Genomic DNA, 18,997 nt, shown 5'->3' on the forward strand with positions numbered 1-18,997 from the left:
GCTGCCAGGCGTGGCAGACCCCGGAGTAGCCGTTCTGCAGAGAATATTGCTGCTGTTGCCGAGGATGTCATGAAAGCGCCGTCGCCATCGACCAGACGACGTGCCACGCAAATGGGTATCAGTCGACGGTGTTTACAGCGAATTTTGGTACAAGATTTGAAGATGTTTCCGTACAAAGTCCGGACGGTGCATCAGCTGTTAGCTGCTGACCGCCAATCGCGTTTAAAATACGCTCAAGCCATCTTTACTCACCACCAAGAGGAAAATGATTTTTCAACAAAAATAATCATGAGTGATGAGGCCCATTTCTATCTTAGCGGGTACGTAAATAAGCAAAATTTACGCTTCTGGGGCATTGAAAATCCGCGCGTAACCCACGAAGAGCCAGTACACCCGCTCAAAGTCACTGTATGGTGTGCTGTTTTCGCTGGAGGAGTCATCGGACCTTTTTTCTTCGAAGACGTCGCGTGCCAAACGGTTACTGTGAGTGGTGAGCACTACAGAGCAATGATCAACGAATTTTTTTTGCCGCAACTTGATGAATTGGCATTGGAAAACATGTGGTTCCAACAGGACGGTGCAACGGCACACACTGCACGTGCCACAACCGATATGCTGAAGGATGCATTTCCCGGGCGCCTAATCTACCGTTTTGGCGATTTGCACTGGCCAGCAAGATCGCCTGATTTGACCGCTCCAGACTTCTTCTTGTGAAGCTTTTTGAAGTCGCGGGTTTATGTCAACAAGCCTTAGACTCATGCAGCTCTTAAAGACAATATCCGTCAAGAATGTGAGAACCTATCGCCAGAAGTTCTGGCCAAAGTGATGGAAAATGCCGTAAAAAAGGCTTAAATGACAATCAACTGTGGCGGCGGCCATTTACATGATATCATATTCTCGGCTTGATGTAAAAAAATTTAAAAGACCAAATAAAAATAATCCACAAGCAGAATCAAAGTTTTTCATTTTTTAAAAAATTACAGCCAAAAAACCTCGGAAGGTTATTTTTGCTGTTTATATTCTACTAAATACAAAAAAGGTCCTAATGATTTTTTGTTAAAGCATTCCCTTAAAAGTTATTTTGTATTCATATAGTACACCAGGACGTATGAGTAACACAAAATGTCTTTATAACTCTCTTGTGTGAATGCTCAGTAATAACTTTTAAAGAAATATTTTTAACAACCGAAATCTACACTCAGTCTAAACTTCATCAGACAAGGAGTTAAATACACTTTCAATATCGAACGTGCTATCGAGAAAACAGTTAGTCTCTCAGATTTCATCACTTTAAAAAAAATGTCAACGGAGCGCTATAATTTCTCGAGATCTTGAAAGACATATTTAAGCAAATGAAAAGTTGAACGAGTTCTCGAGAGATTGCCTAAGATATAAATCTACAAGCAGTGCAACTGCAAAGTGTTTTTGGATTTTTGATACCTAAAAGCTTAAGACTATATATAATATTGTTTGAAAAAAATATTGAAATTGTCAGACAAACTTCGAAACGGTTATATTATCGCCATTCAAAGCTATTTCGTTCGTATTCTTTATGATGCTTCACCTTCCTTCCTAATATCCCTTGATATTTATATATTCTTCTAAATATATACATCTTACTAACTGTTCTATTCTTCTGTTGACTGTGTGATAGATTTATAAAATTAAGCTATCATAACGGTAATAAGAAAATGTAATCTGGTGACAAGTTCAACAGTTTCAATTTGTGTGTAAAATTCCATTCGAAAGTAAAACCCATCAGACAACTGTCAATTTTAAGCCAACTGCTATATTTCTGTATTCAAATATTTATTATAACCAAATATCGCTGTGAACTGAAGTTTAAAATATAAATCTTGGTAAGCCAGGCAAAAAACTTTAACAGTCGTTTTTCAAAAGCTTCTCTTGAGGAGTATTTTTCACCATCAAAACTATGGGTAGTAATTACTTGACGCCACATGCAGACTAAAAGGTGGATGTTTGAGAAAATCCCGACCAGACTTTCGGGAGTTTCTGGCGAGCCACTATCGATGTGTATAGCCAGGCGTTGACCAAAGTTAGCCGTTGTTCCCAATATATGTAGGCCCGAATTAAGTGCTTGGTAGAAGCAGGGTACCTCATAGTATAATATTCTCTATCATTTCTATAAAAACACAAAGCAAAACTTCTTGACCGTCAGATCTTAGATCTGCGGTATTCATACTTGGAGTCATCATTTTTGTCTAGCCTTATTTAAGTGAATCCAAACTGTTTTTTTTTTTTGTTCGATGTTTTGCTTCTTAGCACTGGAAGGACGTTTCGACGATTTCCATTGTTTTATTGATATTTTGGACAATTGACCCTCCACAGTGTGATTTATCTTTGACAACGAAAATACCGGAACAGAGTCGACTATTTAGGAACCAGAATTAACACCACCATCAATGTCAGCCTGGATATCCAACGCAGGATAACTCTTGCCAACAGGTGTTACTTCGGACTGAGTAGGCAATTGAGAAGCAAAGTCCTCTCTCGACAAACAAAAACCAAACTCTATAAGTCACTCATAATTCCCGTCCTGCTGTATAGTGCAGAGGCTTGGACGATGACAACAACCGATGAGTCGACGTTACGAGCTTTCGAGAGAAAAATTCTGCGAAAGATTTATGGTCCTTTGCGCATTGGCGACGGCGAATATCGCATTCGATGGAACGATGAGCTGTACGAGATATACGACGACATTGACATAGTTCAGCGAGTTAAAAGACAGCGGCTACGCTTGCTAGGTCATGTTGTCCCGATGGATGAAAACACTCCAGCTCTGAAAGTATTCGACGCAGTACCGCCGGGGGAAGCAGAGGAAGAGGAAGACCTCCACTCAGTTGGAAGAACCAAGTGGAGAAGGACCTGACTTCGCTTGGAATATCCAATTGGCGCCACGTAGCGAAAAGAAGAAACGACTGTCGCGCTGTTGTTAACTCGGCTATAATCGCGTAAGCGGTGTCTACGCCAATTAAGAAGAAGAAGAGTCGACAAAATTAAAATTGCGCGTGTTTGGCTATTATAGTATCAGAACCAAAAATACTATTGCCCTTTTTCAGTCTGACTTGCGTTTTGCCCTTATCGAAAAAAATTTGTAAAATATGTGGTATTTTCTCTTTACTAGTGTTCGCTTTTGAGGAGTGCTCAAACAATACTGAATTAAGCGCTGACAAAACTGTCAGAGAAATATCTACGAAATATTAGCTACATGCAATGAAAATATACTGTCAAGCTGAGGTCTTTGGAATTGCGAAAGCCGTGGAGCTGGCCTCTAATGCACCTGCAGGCAGTTCCAGAGTTAACATCTACGTAGAAAGTCAGCAGCAATCAAGGCAGTAAACTCGTGTCGCATATCGGACAGAAGTCCTACTGCGTGCCAGACCACAAACTCTTCGAGGGCAATGAAGTAAAGGCCAATATTGCCAAGAATGGTGTACGGCTAACACCCGAAAACGTGATCAATATTGGCAAACCCATGCATTGTCCATACGACGAACTCGATAGAAACATGGTAAAGAAAATTAAAACCCATAGAACGAGCTACCTGTGTGCAAAAATGCAAAAGTCATGTCAAAATGGTTGATCGGAAGTACACAAAATTCCTTTTGGCACTCGATAGAAGAGACTTAGGAATATGATCGAGAAGACTGCAGGAAATGTCTAGAGCAAGCACCAGGGAAACAATGGAGCAACTCTTGTGCACTTGTTCGCATTGACTGTAAGCATTTTGGGTCCCTACGGTATGATACACCGGAGGAGGTATCTATAATGAGACCGCAAAATCATTCTAAAGCATGACTACTCCTCATGGGCCTAGTTACTGGTCTATGGGTGGCTTATTGGCCTACCAGCTTAACCTAACCTAGTCTATCTCTCTAACGCCACATTACACCGATCGCACTTACACAATGCGAGATACTGATTACTAAAGCCATTTTTTGGAAAAACGTTAGATTTCTTTTTACTAGAACTTATTATTGAAATAGCGATAGGGAAATGAAATCGTTAATTTGTGCTCAAATGTGGGCTCTCCTGGTCTCAACCCAAACAAATTTAGAATAGAAAAGAAATAAAATTGACGCTTTCACCAAAAAAGAGTTAATCTTGCTAAACTGAAGCCTAAAAACCATATTTACCAAATATCTCTTATGCCTTAACTGCTTCTTCTTTCTTCTTTTCAAAGTCACAACAATTCCTTTTCCAGCTAATAATTCCACAAAATCAATTAAAACTGCCATTATTGGCTATATGTTTATCACAGTTAGTTGCAAGCGAGTCAATTGCTTAATTAAGCGTTAATCACAAACAAAAGTAAAAACACAACAAACAATGCGCATTCTGCAAACTCACTTAAATAAGTAGTAAATGAAAATTCATTTTATTAACACATTAAAATTTCAAAGTGTTTCAATTCATACTCTGCGCACAGATGTGCATATAATTATACGTGACAATAAATCACTCAAGCACTCACAGTTAATGCGGACACAGGAAGGGTGCGAAAAATAATTGTACACAAAGGACTTTGGCGAGTTCCAGCTAATGATGCCAGCATTGTGCTCATGCCACTTGCAACAGGTATAATAATGCGTTCAAAAGAAATACAAACAACAGTTATTTAATTAATGTTACTCAGGCGATTTTATTGTTTAAAATAAATAATTAATATGCTTGGATTCCTTCTTTATTATTAATATGTACTTTTACTGTGAATTCAGTTTATTAACGATATCTTTGACGAGCGCGTCACGAGCAGACGGCAGTGGCGCAACTTTGATATGCTTTTGTCTGATCTATGTATCTGCGCGTGTGTGCGTGAACAAGTGTGACACACACACACTTATACATGCGCATATTTTCATTTGCCCTTCAACGCATCATTAACTCACTCATTTACACGAGCGTTGCGCTCACACACACACACCCAATCAAGTGGCATTCATTCACTCAACTATGAAATGAAAATCAATATGCTAAAGTTATTTTTATAAAATCATAAATAAATATCCGCTGGCACTGGTCACATAGCCATAGATGTTGACTATTTTTAAGTCTTTGTATAATTCTTAACGGTTTCATAATTCATGCCACATAGTTCGTAAGTGTGCATGCATATTGTTAACGAATAACAATAAAGCGCGCTGATGACTGAAATTGTAAAATTGATGCTGCAAGTAAGTTAGTGACAAGTTTGAGCGGAATATATTTAGATATGCTCTGAACCCGATATCGGTTATGTCCTGCACAAGGTATATTAAATTTGTCATGAAGGTTGCAACACCCAGAAGCAAACATTGGAGACCTTATAATAAATATATAAATGATCAGCGTGACGAGCTGAGTCGAAGCCTTTTGCGGCAACGCTTGTACCGATGGTGGCCAAGAGCTGCCTAGGCTTCGGCTAAGCCCAAATTTCTAAAAGTAGAACACAAGAGAATACAGGAGCACCCACCTGCTCCCATTCTACCGATAGAGGTTCTAGGATACCTTTCCCTGCTAGCTCATGAGCTTTGCAATTTCCTGCGATTCCGCTATGGCCCTGCGCCCATACGAGGCTTATCACAAAGACACTTGATGCAATTGATTACGAGGTTTGGCACTCCTCAACTAATCCTGAACGCACTGTTAATGAGTTCAAGGCTAGTATCGCCGCTCTGCTATCTGAGTGAATAGTCACTTCTCTGAAGGAGCCTGCACTCCGGAGCAGTAGATCTGCTGCAACCTTGGCTTGGAACATACTGCAATAGTCAGGCAGTCTGAATCTTGAGTTGATAAAGAGTTTCTGACAGTAAATCTCTTCACTAACCTTCCCCCCAAGTTTTGAACCATCCGTAAAGAAGCTCACTGCCACTCTCCGTTTCTTCCCTCGTTTATATTTTGGCAGAGAAGGAGCCGCCAGAGTTAGGGTTGACAATTCTATGATCCAAGTGATCTGGTATGAAGTTAAAGTAAAGCGAAAGTGTGTATTTTCTCTGAATCTGATAGCAACTTTCGCAGCCATACACCTACCGACGATGTCTACCGGTACTATGTTCAAGATGACGCTAAGTGCCTTGGTTGTAGTGGATCTTAGTGCACAACGCATGTTCATGAGCACCGCCCATTGTCCATGTAAGTAAAACTTTTTTATTTAACAAGATATTGCTTGAATTATTTTCAAAGGCAATAGTACAATCTAGGTACAAATTTGTAGATGGGCATACAGCTATGATGCCATACAAACTTACCAATCAAAATCAAATTGTTGCGTGGAAACTTTTCTAGTTATAAAGGGTTAATAGCTTCAGTGCAGCCGAAGTTAACGTTTTTTCTTGTTAATTATATGATCAACTCGCCAAATCTAGTTTTTGAAAAATTTATTTGAAGGATTTGCGAAAATGAATGATATGACTTGACTGCAAAGCTCATGAACCCTCAAGAGGACACCCTTACCCAAATCCCATGAGGCTGAAAACGAATAGGTGCTTCTGCGACTTCTTGCGATCTAGTGTTTTGGACCTCGAGCGAGCTTAACAAGCGCTGATTAGCAACTATAACTTGAGCGGTCCCGAAACAAGTGTGACCCTGGCTAGAATGCAAAGGACATTAAACTTTTCACTTTTAACAGTGCTCATCTCACCTCAATTGTGGAAATTCTAACTAGACAATGTCCTATGGATATTCATGCGGTGAGGCTAAAAATTCCGAAGTCGAACTGTCAAAGTTGTATGGAGGAATGCGAGGTGGAAACATCTAGAAACTTTTTCCACTATCCAGTTGTAGTTAGACTAAGGTTGACACATCTCGAACCAGACGAATTGGCCAAAATTAATATTAGCAGTCGCAAAAATTTGTGACAGGTTCAAGGCGCGTTGTCGATTTGAGAGGGTACCGTTGATACAAAATTAGAAGTAGATGGTATCACAAAGGACTCGCATTAATAGGTCCAAGTGGGATTCTTCATTACTCCTTTAACTAGGATCGGCCAATTTACATATCCTAACTTAATTGATTCAATCAAGTGTTTGTAATTCTGATTTCATTCAAGAAAATACCTATATAGACTGTATTGATATACTTAACTCGTTCGAATACTACAGATCCTCCTGCTCTGAAGACATATATTCAATTTAATTATTTAATAAAGTAGTAAAATCCCGAAAGTACTTTGAAGCACTTTAATATGTTTTAGATAACCCTTTAATCAACTCCATGTTTAATATATACTAAACATGTACAAAATCAACATAGAATCACTCATTCTAAAGTGCAATTCTTTAGACTGAGTAGGCATTAAGGAATAAGCTAAAGCTGTTCCAACATTTTTAAAGCTTTTTTTTCATCCTCTCGCTCTTTTAATTATACTGCTCTTAGAGTATGCAAAGAGAAAATTTAGCTAGTGATTTATAGTTCTATAAGAACTATAAGTCTATGACACAGCGATTGCGCTGCCTAGGTCTCATCATTATTGGGGAACCATTTTGTCATTTCATTATACAATTTTCATATCGTTATTCAATTTCGAACAAATTTTGTGAACTAGAGAAAAAATGACACCAATGAGGAGTTAATACAAAACACATATCACTTCTTTTTCTACAAATTACTCAATAAAGTTTATTTAAAATTTCGATAATTTTAAAATTGTTACGATTGGCTGTCATTACACTTGCCTACACTCATTTTGTGAGTTGATACGAGAAAACAAGTCACATTTTCCATATCAGCTCTTGTTCATAAGAAAAAAGAAAAAAACAAATTAAAAAAAAACATTTTAATTTATTTGGAAATTATACATCCAGAAAATTTTTTTCAAGTGATTTTCTTGAATGAGCTCGTCCTGGACAATCACGCACAATTCCCCAGCAATAATCAGCCATCATATAAGTATCCCATCTGCCGTGGTACCTGTGTTCCATTGTTTTTATATCCTGGTGAAAGCGTTCACTAAAATCTCCTAAATTATGTTCAAAATGATCAATGTGACTACATAGGTAGTGCACCTTCAAACTCATATTACATCCTAAATTTTTGAAGTTCAGGAGCATTTCTTCGACTAACTGCTTATAGTTTTCTGCTTTAAAGTTACCAAGAAAGTTTTGTATAACAACGACAAAAAATTTCCACGCAAGTTTTTCTATTTCAGTCATAGTAGCTTCAAAATCCTTAGAACTTTTTATCAGTTGACGTATCTGGGGCCCATCAAAATTCCAGCCTTCAATTTCTCCGTACTCAATCCCGGAAATTTTTGAGAAAGGAACTTGAAGCATTGACAATTTTTGTCAAGAGCTTTGACAAATTGTGTCATGAGCCCTAGTTTCATGTGCAAAGGTGGAATAATGATTTTTTCTCGTGGAACTAAAGGCTGGCTTATGACATTTTTTTCGCCAAGAACAAGATTTCTGGCAGGCCAATTTGTTTGAGTCCAATGACTAGGTCTAGCTCGACTATCGCAGAAACAAATGAAGCAAGGGTATGTTGTATAACCACTCTGCTGGCCCAACAAAAAATTTACCATTTTCAAGTCGACACAAATTACCCAACCATGTTCAGTATATCTTATTTTTTCTTAAAGAACTGAAATTACCTTGTATTCTTCTTTCATAGATGTAGAGTGGGCCAGTGGGATAGGAGCATATTTATTGCAATTGTGTTTATACTGCTGTCGATAAAAAGACGCCAATTACTTGCATGAAAGTCTTCAGGCCCATGAAATCATCAAGCCGTTCACATCATGACAAAATGCCAAATTTTTATCAGAAGAAAAAAATTGTAGCAAGTTTTGTTCTCTTGTGCGATAGAAAGTAATATTTACACCAGAAAAAGACAATTTTTTCTTTCAATCTTGATGCTAGCACGCTCTTTTGAAAGATCTAAATCCCTGATAAGATCACTAAGCTCACCTTGTGAAAAAGTTTTAGGAATTGACGTTTCTCCGGAGTACTCAAAATCATAATCTTCTTCAGAAATTTCCATTTCGTCATCGTCACACTCTTGAACTTCCCGATGTAAAACAGGTATTGGAACAGTTTCTGAATGAGGAATAGGTCTTGTAGCAGAAGAAATATTGGGATACTTCCACTTGCTACGATTGTTTTTATTAATGCCTGCTAGACTCGTCATACAAATATAGCAATCGTCATGATGATTTTCTTGTTCTCTCTACATCATTGGTACCCCAAACTTCAAAGATTTCGCGTTTCTTTTTCCCATTGTCGCAAATGTTCAATGCAAATCTTACAAACAATGTGAGGTGCCCACACTTCATCTTGATTGCCAATTTGAATACCAAAGTATAGAGAATACAAGCGAATTGCCATGTCATTTATTGGTTCCCGTTGGTCTTTCATTATATACTCACCGCATATGTAACAAAAGATATCAGGATTGTTAATGCAACTTCTCGACTTACTTGCCATAATAAATTTATGAGATTAATGCCATAAAACTAGTTATAACATGGACTGATTTTGAACAAAACCGAAAAAAATTAAAATGAGAATTGTAGGTAAATTAGAGCTGTCAGCTGACATCTAGTAGCGGGAATATGGTTCATCCTACCTACTACATATACCGACTACTGATGCGCACAGAGCTGCACCAAACCAAACAAATTTTTTTGTAGGCCAGTGTTCTTATTAGATTTGGTTTATGATCAAACAAGAATATCTCATTGCTGAACAATTTAGGTTATAGGTGAATAAATACAAACGAAATTCTATTGCCCGCTTGATATGCGCTTTGCTTGTACGACATAAATTATAAATTTCATTATTCACTACGAATTTTTTGCCATCAGATACGAACGAAAAATTATTTATGCCGAAGAGGCCACAATCGTCGTTTTGAAATTTTGTCTAGAGAGGACTGAATTGATTCCATTTATTTTGGACATTAAATGAAAATATATTCGAAAAAATATATCCACGTACTTCTCATATAATACCCCACATGACCGACATACGAGTATACGGTATAATCCAAACGGAAGTTTAAAATTCTTGTATTAGGTATATGGTATTTTATTAACATAACTCCTACTAATACTGCTCAATATGTGCAGAATAAAGGCAACCTAAGTACGCAAATTTGTATATATTGTAACGGGTGATCTAAGTAGAGGCACTTTTTCAATGGCTTTTTTGACAGATCACATTTTTAGACCACGTTCAGCACGCAGTGAAGAAAATAGGCCAAGTTGAGAGTCTATACGAATACCGTGAGGAGTCGATTCGGCGCCGTTCACAGCAACTCGGACTAACGTATGGAACGACTTGATGCATTATACATCGAGATCTTAAATTCATAACTTACCAAATACAGCCTGTGCAAGAACTGCAGCCGCTCGACCTTACCAAGCGACATCGCTTCACTGTATGGGCTCTTAAAAAGTTTCAAGCCACATTTTGTTCAGCGATGAGGGCCATTTCTGGCTCAATGAGTATGTAAACAAGCAAAATTGCCGCATTTGGAATAAATAGCAACCTGAAGAGATTCAAGAGCTGCCATTTTACCAGAAAAAACAATGATTTGGTTTGGTTTGTGAGCCGGTGAAATTATCGGTTCATATTTCTTTAAAAATGATGCCGCTGAAAACGTAACCATCAATGGCGACCATAACAGCGCCGTGACTATTTGATGCCTAAAATTGAAGCTCGCGATCTCAGCGACATTTAGTTTCAACAAGACGGCGCTACTTTCCACACATCACATCAATCAATGGATTTATTGAGATATTTCTTCGGTGAGCAGATAATTTCACACTTTGGGCCGGTCAATTGACCACCGTGTGACATCACACCCTTAGACTTCTTCCTGTGGTGATATGTAAGGTCTAAAGTCTATGCGTACTGTCTCGCTCTAATTCAGACCTTGGAGCAAAATATCGCGCGTGTTATTCGCCAGTTACCAGTCGAAATGCTCGAACGACACATTGAAAATTGAACTCAACGGATGGACCATCTGAGACGTAGCCCCGGCTGACATTTGAAAGATATAATCTTCAAAAACTAAATACCAAAGAATTTGCTTTCGAATTATAATAAAAACTCCTTAATAAATTTTAAATTTCTGTGTTTTTTCTTTAAAAAAGTAGGGAACATCGAAAAGGACCTCCATAATAGGTACAAAGAAATAATATTATTAGAAAACTCGCTTTCTGAGTTTCATTATGATGTCTTGGGTATTTATTGATACATTCGGTGCAAAGTTATTCGAAAATTTGAAAGCTTTATATAAGATACTAGTGGATCCAGTCACGCGTTGCTGTGGTATACATTCAATTCAATTTAATTTCATACAAATAAATTTCTTTTGAAAAAATAATGGATTTAAGGGGATGTCTGTCTGTCCGTCCGTCCGTCCGTCCGTGCAAGCTGTAACTTGAGTAAAAATTGAGATATCATGATAAAACTTGGTACACGTATTTCTTGGCTCCATAAGAAGGTTAAGTTCGAAGATGGGTAAAATCGGCCCTCTGCCACGCCCACAAAATGGCGAAAACCGAAAACCTATAAAGTGTCATAACTAAGCCATAAATAAAGATATTAAAGTGAAATTTGGCACAAAGGATCACATTAGGGAGGGGCATATTTGGATTTAATTTTTTTGGAAAAATGGGCGTGGCCCCGCCCCTACTAAGTTTTTTGTACATATCTCGGAAACTACTATGTCAACGAAACTCTATAGAGTCATTTACTTCAGGCATTTCCATATACTTCAAAAATGGAAGATTTCCATAATAACACGTTCACCTCCCATACAAAGGTTATGCTGAAAATCACTAAAAGTGCGTTAACCGACTAACAAAAAACGTCAGAAACACTAAATTTTACGGAAGAAATGGCAGAAGGAAGCTGCACCCAGGCTTTTTTTAAAATTGAAAATGGGCGTGGCGTCGCCCACTTATGGACCAAAAACCATATCTCAGGAACTACTAAACCGATTTCAATGAAATTCGGTATGTAATATTTTCTTAACACCCTGATGACATGTACGAAATATGGGTGAAATCGGACCACAACCACGCCTTCTTCTAATATAATGCTATTTTGAATTCTGTATTGAATATATAAATTAGAAAATGAAAATACAATTCAATACTCAAAGTACACAAATTGATCTAATCTAATATAATTTTACAGCAAAATACACAAAAAAAAATATGTAAATGACGGATAATGAAATCTCGATTATCACTTTACCATGCGAGAGTATAAAATGTTCGGTGACACCCGAACTTAGCCCTTCCTTACTTGTTATATTATAAGGCACTACTTGTGTCAAATTTCATTGATTCTAGATTTTATATTATGAAGTTTCACTAAACTAACTGATAAAATGTAATATTTTATTATATAAGAAATAGGCGTGGTTGTAAACCCATTTCGCTACTGTAATTCTCCCAATATGGTTTTTGTTGTTATAATGGTTATGTAGAACCGTATTTATGGAAAATGTAATTTTGTTTTCATCAAAGTTATCGGTAACGTTAACGGTAGATCCAGATGTCTCGATGAGGTTGGATCTTAAGCAAAGGTTTATTAAATGAGTCAAGAGTCGGCTTCACTGGGTATTTAAAGAGGTGATTAACTCTTTGCATGCAGCACATATCTGTGTATGCCAAAGTTCAGTCTGTTTAAGTAAGAGTTTAGTCTAACATAGCATTCAGATTGAAGTTTCATGAGAACAAAAATAAAATTTTGTAGCAAAATGTGTGCCTTGGTCATAGTACTTTATACATAATTTTACTCACTGTTAGTTCCTATAATGACTATTTTTCGAGACCCACTTTCAAAAATTTTAAAAACAATTTTTTTTGAATCTTCAAATTTGGTTATTTCTATAAATACAAAATATCTTTAGAAACTTACCTGTTGGTTTCTCGTTAGCGAACGGTTTAGCGTCACTTTTTGAGATTTTTCAATTAAAATTTCTTATTATGTTCTTTACCGTTTTCGGTGTATTAACGCGCGCACACTTTTTGCAGCAAACACAGCGTTTTTTGATGAAAAGTAAATATTTCAGCGCACAAAGACACTAAGACCACACACGACAGCTGAGTCAGCTTAGTGAAAGCGTTCGAATGTTTCAGTTCTTACTTGGTTATATGGTACACAAAACGATTTACATACGTACATGCATATGTGTGTATATACGTATGTAAATATGTATATGTATGTGAATGAGAGCAATTGAAAGTTTTCCAATTAATGTCACACGACCACAGTCAATTGCTCAGCTTACACGTATTCTAATTTGCAAAATTTCACACGCTTATTGCTTGGCGCCTAATTGTATGCACTCGAAAACAAAGTTAATTATTTACGTTGCGGAAAAAGTCAAAATAGAAATTATTTTTTTCAAAATTCTTGTAAATATTCAAAATTAATGCTATTTCACAGATTTACTGTTGGCTTTAAGCGTTTTTGGTAAGAACTTTGTTAACAACAAAACTGGTGGTTTGAATATAACTGTTGTAGGCTACTTTCGAGCTGTCGTTTAGCGAGTTGCTTTCAGCGGCACGCGTTAGAAACGAATGTGTGCCGACTTAGCGGCGTTTGAGCATTTATATTGTTAGTTACCGTTAACAGCAACGTAGTGACGAAGGCACGCACTTCGTGCACGAAGTTAACAGTGTACGAAATGCGTATGTAAGCGGTCGTAGGTGGAAAGCTTTCCATTCTTGAATAATGTATGAACTGAAATAGATTGCATGCAATAATTTTGTAGCATAAAATTAAATATTTTATTGCATGTGACAAATATTTTTTTCTTTGAGTGAAGAGATTCAAAACGGAGTTAAGGCATATTTTAAAAACTTGTTAATAAAATTATGATTGGTTTGCGTTAATAAGTTTTCTTTAGCAATGCTGTCAATTTTTGGAAATTTTGACATAAACTAAATATACAATGTTAATTTTTTATTACAGTTCTTATTTTAGTTCAACAAATTATCATATAATTTCTTAGCTGTTAGATACTTTATCTTAATTTTTTCTGCCTTCAAGCTAATTAATATATTCTTGCTTATTTTAATTGATATATTGGAAAACGCCTTCGGTAATAATTGTTTGACGCGAGCAAGTGTTTTTTATTGGTAAAAATTATTCAGAGAGGTTCGAGAACGCGTTGACGATGAACCACGTCCAGGACGGCCATCAAAATCAACTGATGATCAACATGTCAGTAAAATAAAGGAATTGGTGCTTGAGAATCGACGATTAACAGTCAGATATCTTACTGGAATATTCGAAGGATCAGTAAAAACAATTTAGAAAGACCTAAAAAAAGTGAGAGCACGATTCGTACCAAAATAACTCAACTTTTTCGAAAACAGCGTCCCATTAACGTCTGAGAAACAATACTTTCCGACAACCAGGGTGTCATAAAACATATTATTACTAGCGATGTGTCTTGAATCTATGCTTACGACCCGGAAACAGACGATGAATTGGCCGTGACAAAGATGAGCCCAAGCCGAAAAAGCAGGTCAAAAATCAAGGTTATGTTGAAAGTTTTCTTCGATTATCGAGGTGTGGTGCACTCCGAATACCTTCCAACCGACCAAAACGTCAACAAGGAATACTTTTTGAGTATTATGGGTCGTTTACGCTATTCGTATAAAGATACCTGATTTATGGGAACTCTTGATTTTTATACCAGGATAAAGCACCGTCGCATACTGCATTGATTCTTCGTAAGTTTTTCACCAAATGTTCAAACAATATAGTGCCGCAATCTGTTTAGAGAATTGGAAAAAAGTTTGGGACAAGTATATTGGGGCGAAGGGGGATTACTTTGAGGGGCACGGCATAAATTTTGAAAAATGAATTAAGCATTTTAAAATTATGAACAAAGTCTTACTATTTTTTGCCCACTGTGCATTTTCTATTGATATGTCAAAAAAAAAAGTCTCTCCGAATTTAATTAAAATACAAGGTGCCTTCCAAAGTAAACAGGACTTTTTGAATCTAGCGCCTATCTATTCACCTGATATGGCACCGTGCGACTTCTTCCTTTGCATCAAATGCATCTGCTCAAGAAATGAAAGTGTTCTGCAGACGTAGAGGCCATTCAAATGGCTTGCACCGGCATACTGGCGGCCATACCGGCAAACGAGCTAAAACACTCGTTCGACATGCTTTTGGACCGTGCAAAAAGCTGTGTTGAAGCAATAGGAGACTATTTTGAATAAAATAAATTGATTTTGCCGAAAAAAGCATTTGTTCTGTTTTTTTTAAGTCCTGTTTACTTTGAAACGCACCTTGTAACTCACAAGTTGACCGATATAGACGGTATAAAGTGAACCATTAGTTAGGAAAATATTATGAATAAATAGGTACTAGGAGAAGTATTGACATGATTTTATCAATTTTCGGTGCAAATATACACTGTTATTAGAAAGTGATTAATTTCTTTATATTATCTTACATATTAACCGATATATGTGATATAAAATCAAAATTTTACATTATGTGTAATACATAAGGACTAGAAAAGCTACTGATTTTACATTTTTTATTCGTATACCCTGAACCTGAAAGGGTATTTTAAACTTCCCACGATGTTTATAACACCCAGTGATTAGCATGATGAGTCAATTTAGTCATGTCCGACTAAATATATATTCGGAATGGTAGGATGTTCACGAAAAAAAATATTAATGTAGAGTATCTTCCCGGAAACTAATTACTATTGAAACTATTTTAGCTCAACCAATAATATTATTTAACTACAAGTCTGTCGCAAAAGAAACAGAACTTTTTAAATATAACTGTTTCTGGTGGCGCCACCTATTGGTGGGTATATGAAATAAAAAGTTTGTTCTCTTGTTGATATTTCGTAAAAACAATTAATTTAAGACAATTGGATAACAACAATCGATGTTTTTGACCAAAAAGTAACAGCAGCTTTTGGTCATCGGTCGTAAAATGCAAAGAGCAAATATTAAATTTTGTTTTAAACTTGGGAAAACGTTTACTGAAACATTTCAAATGATGAAAAAAGTGTATGGTGATCAGTGTCTATCCCGTAGTAATGTGCATGAGTGGTTTAAGCGATTCCAAGAAGGTGGTGAGGACCTCTGTGACGATCAGAAGTCGGTCGTCTTCAGAAGTCAAAAATAAAGACAAATCTGATTTGTTTTTACGGTTCCGAGGGTATTGTACACCGAGAGTTCGTCCCACCTGGCCAAACGATTAATGCTGTGTTTTATCTTGGTGTTATGAAGCGTCTTTTGTCACGCATTCGTCGTGCTCGACCACAATACCGTGAGGCAGGGTCCTGGCGCCTGTTGCACGATAATGCGCAGTGTCATCGGTCGACGCTTGTCACTGATTTTTTGACAAAAAACTCCATATTAACCATTAATCACTCACCCTACTCACCTGATCTGGCACCCTGTGATTTTTACCTATTTGGAAAACTTCATTTGCCCATGAAAGGACACTGGTTACAGGACATTGCAGTTATTTAAAAGGCGACGACCGATATTCTCAAGAGCATTCCGAAAAATGACCTTAAACACTCATTTGAAATGCTAATTGACCGGGCTAAACGCTGTATCGAAGCACAAGGAAACTACTTTGAATATAAAAATATAACTTTTGAAAAATATTAATTTTTTGTTGTTTTTTTAACAGTCTTGTTTCTTTTGCGACAGACCTTGTATTATAGAGAATGTGAAAAATAGGTAAACAAATTATCGCAGCTCCCATACACTACATATGTATGTACTATGTACTATAGTATAATGGTTTTTGCCAAATAATAATATTTTCTTGAACCTTTTGTGCTGGTCAAAATGTGTGATATTTAAAGATCTGAGGTAAACATGTTTTCTTACAAATAACGGGGTTTTCTTTCAAAAGTAGATCGATAAGGACATTAAGCGACGCCTGCTCTTTTGATATTTCTTTTCAGTAAAGTTTGCCATTTATACGATCGAACAATAAGACGAAATTATTAAAATTTACTACCGAAATTCGGAGTCAGTGTCCTCAACTTTAAGAGCGCTACGTCCAATTCATTCGTCATAATCGTCCTGTCAGATCAACAATTGAGGATCTAGTGAAAAAAATTGAATCCATAGGCACAGTACAAAATGTCCCCGTGCCAGTGATACAAAGAAGTGCTCCCGCTAGCGCATCAAATGAGCAAATACCCAAATCAGTGTCTCACATGTCATTCTCAAGCATTGGGCATCTCTGTGACGTCGTTGTGGCGAATTTTGTGAAAAGATCTTGGCCTACATCCTTACAAGATCAAATTGACACAAGAATTGAAGCCCCTTGACCACCAGAATCGACGTATGTTCGTGAAATGGGCTGAGTAACAATTTGAAAATCATCCGGATTTTCATCGAAAAATCATCTTCAGTGATGGGGCTCATTTCTGGCTGAATGGCTTCGTCAATATGCAAAATATGCGTTATTCCAACATTGCATCATGTTGCTGTTTATGAGAGTTTCAAACTCGCATAGCTGCCGTCTGTCACCTACAAATTTGGATCTGATTAAATGCGCAGTTAATCCGGATTAACGCTGCCGTCTGTCAAGGCTATTAGACAATTTGTTTTTCCAACAGGACGGCGCCACAAGCCACACAACAAATGTCACAATCGATTTATTGCAAACCAATTTTGGTATACGAGTTATCTCACGAAATGGACCAGTCAATTGGCCGCCTCGCTCGTGCGATTAGACGCATTAGACTCTTTCCTGTGGAGCTACGTCAAGTCTATGGTCAAAGTATATGGGTTCAGCGTCTGGACTTTTCCAAGATTTGATATCAGAAACTTTTTTTGTTTTATTTAAAAAATGTATTTGGTTACTTTGGAATTGCGCTGGATATGAATAAAATTGCTATAGATTTTGGTCTAAACTTCATGTCGCTAATATAATGACTTCCAATTCTCTGGTAAAATTTGCTTTTATACCCAATACATTATATTAAACCTTCCCAAAAGCCACCATTAATCACTCAAATACATTTTTATTGTTTTCTGATAGACTTGTATAAGGGAATTCGTTTCCTTTTTCCTTGCTGCCAGAATAAATTGTTGAAGTAACGCCTTTTTTGAGGGTTTTAGCAACTTACTTACTTGTAGATATAAAATATTTATAAACTTCAAAGTCTTAAAATTATTCTGTATATTTATTTGGTTATAAATATAACATAAAAAGAAAAAAGTTATCGCATGCGATTTTTTTTCATAAAAATCTCACGATTAACATAGCTGTTTCGTTCACAGTACTTCTTCGCTCGCTGCATACATCGTGCACGTTCGTACAGGTGGCGAAAGCTACTACATTCTACCCTCCCTCCTGACATTGCTCTAAAATTCCAACAATAACTGTGTTGTTGTTTTACCCAAACTGCCACCTGTGTGCTACCGCACATAAAATCACAGCACCACGGTGGTGTAGGGAGCGCCGATGTTCAAACGCCTACGCATTGTATTAACGCGCATTGCTGAAACTTTTGTTGTCGGCGCGTTGCAAATTGCATACGAGTATTTACTGAGACACTTAATATTTTTCTCTCCAACAATAATTTGACCATCTTGAAAAATTTTATATTTTTCTTAACATTTCCACGTTCTTCTTCGCCCACAAAGTTCTGCCGTCTTGCAGCTGATAGTCACTTTTGCTTCGTCTTGTTAATGACGTCATTGACTCGGCTCCTCGACACTTGATTCCCATTCGTCGATAACACCGGTATAGTTGCATGTGTGTGTGTTAGTGTGTGTGTGTGTGTGTGTGTGTGTGCATATAAATGTGTTTGTTGATATTCAGGATTTTTGATGTTGTTATTATTCTTGCGTTCTTGTTGCTTTTTGAACACCTACGCACATGTTGCCAACAAAGCATACGCAAACAACAACACAAACATCGCCTTGGCTTATACGCATCTCGCAGGAGGCGGCGCTTATGTTCACCTTTATGTGGCTCGTTGTTTGTCGCTGTTTTAGCACTTCGTGTATGGCCCCCACGCG

The 18,997-nt window shown here is 37.1% G+C and overlaps 1 protein-coding gene across 3 annotated transcripts in view; it reads right to left on the reverse strand.

Annotated features, from left to right (window-relative positions):
• Positions 1-13,543, reverse strand: part of LOC126753393 (short neuropeptide F) — a 234,901-nt gene extending 221,358 nt beyond the window's left edge. For 2 of the 3 annotated variants that reach the window (XM_050464796.1, XM_050464798.1), the window contains exon 1: positions 12,873-13,543. The gene's annotated coding sequence lies outside the window, so the exon portion shown is untranslated. The remainder of the gene's footprint in view (positions 1-12,872) is intronic. The other variant, XM_050464797.1, reaches the window with a different exon arrangement.
• Between the last annotated feature and the right edge of the window lie 5,454 nt (positions 13,544-18,997).

The sequence above is a fragment of the Bactrocera neohumeralis genome, chromosome 3 (genome assembly GCF_024586455.1).
Source record: "Bactrocera neohumeralis isolate Rockhampton chromosome 3, APGP_CSIRO_Bneo_wtdbg2-racon-allhic-juicebox.fasta_v2, whole genome shotgun sequence".
In the NCBI taxonomy this organism is placed as follows: Eukaryota; Metazoa; Arthropoda; class Insecta; order Diptera; family Tephritidae; genus Bactrocera; species Bactrocera neohumeralis.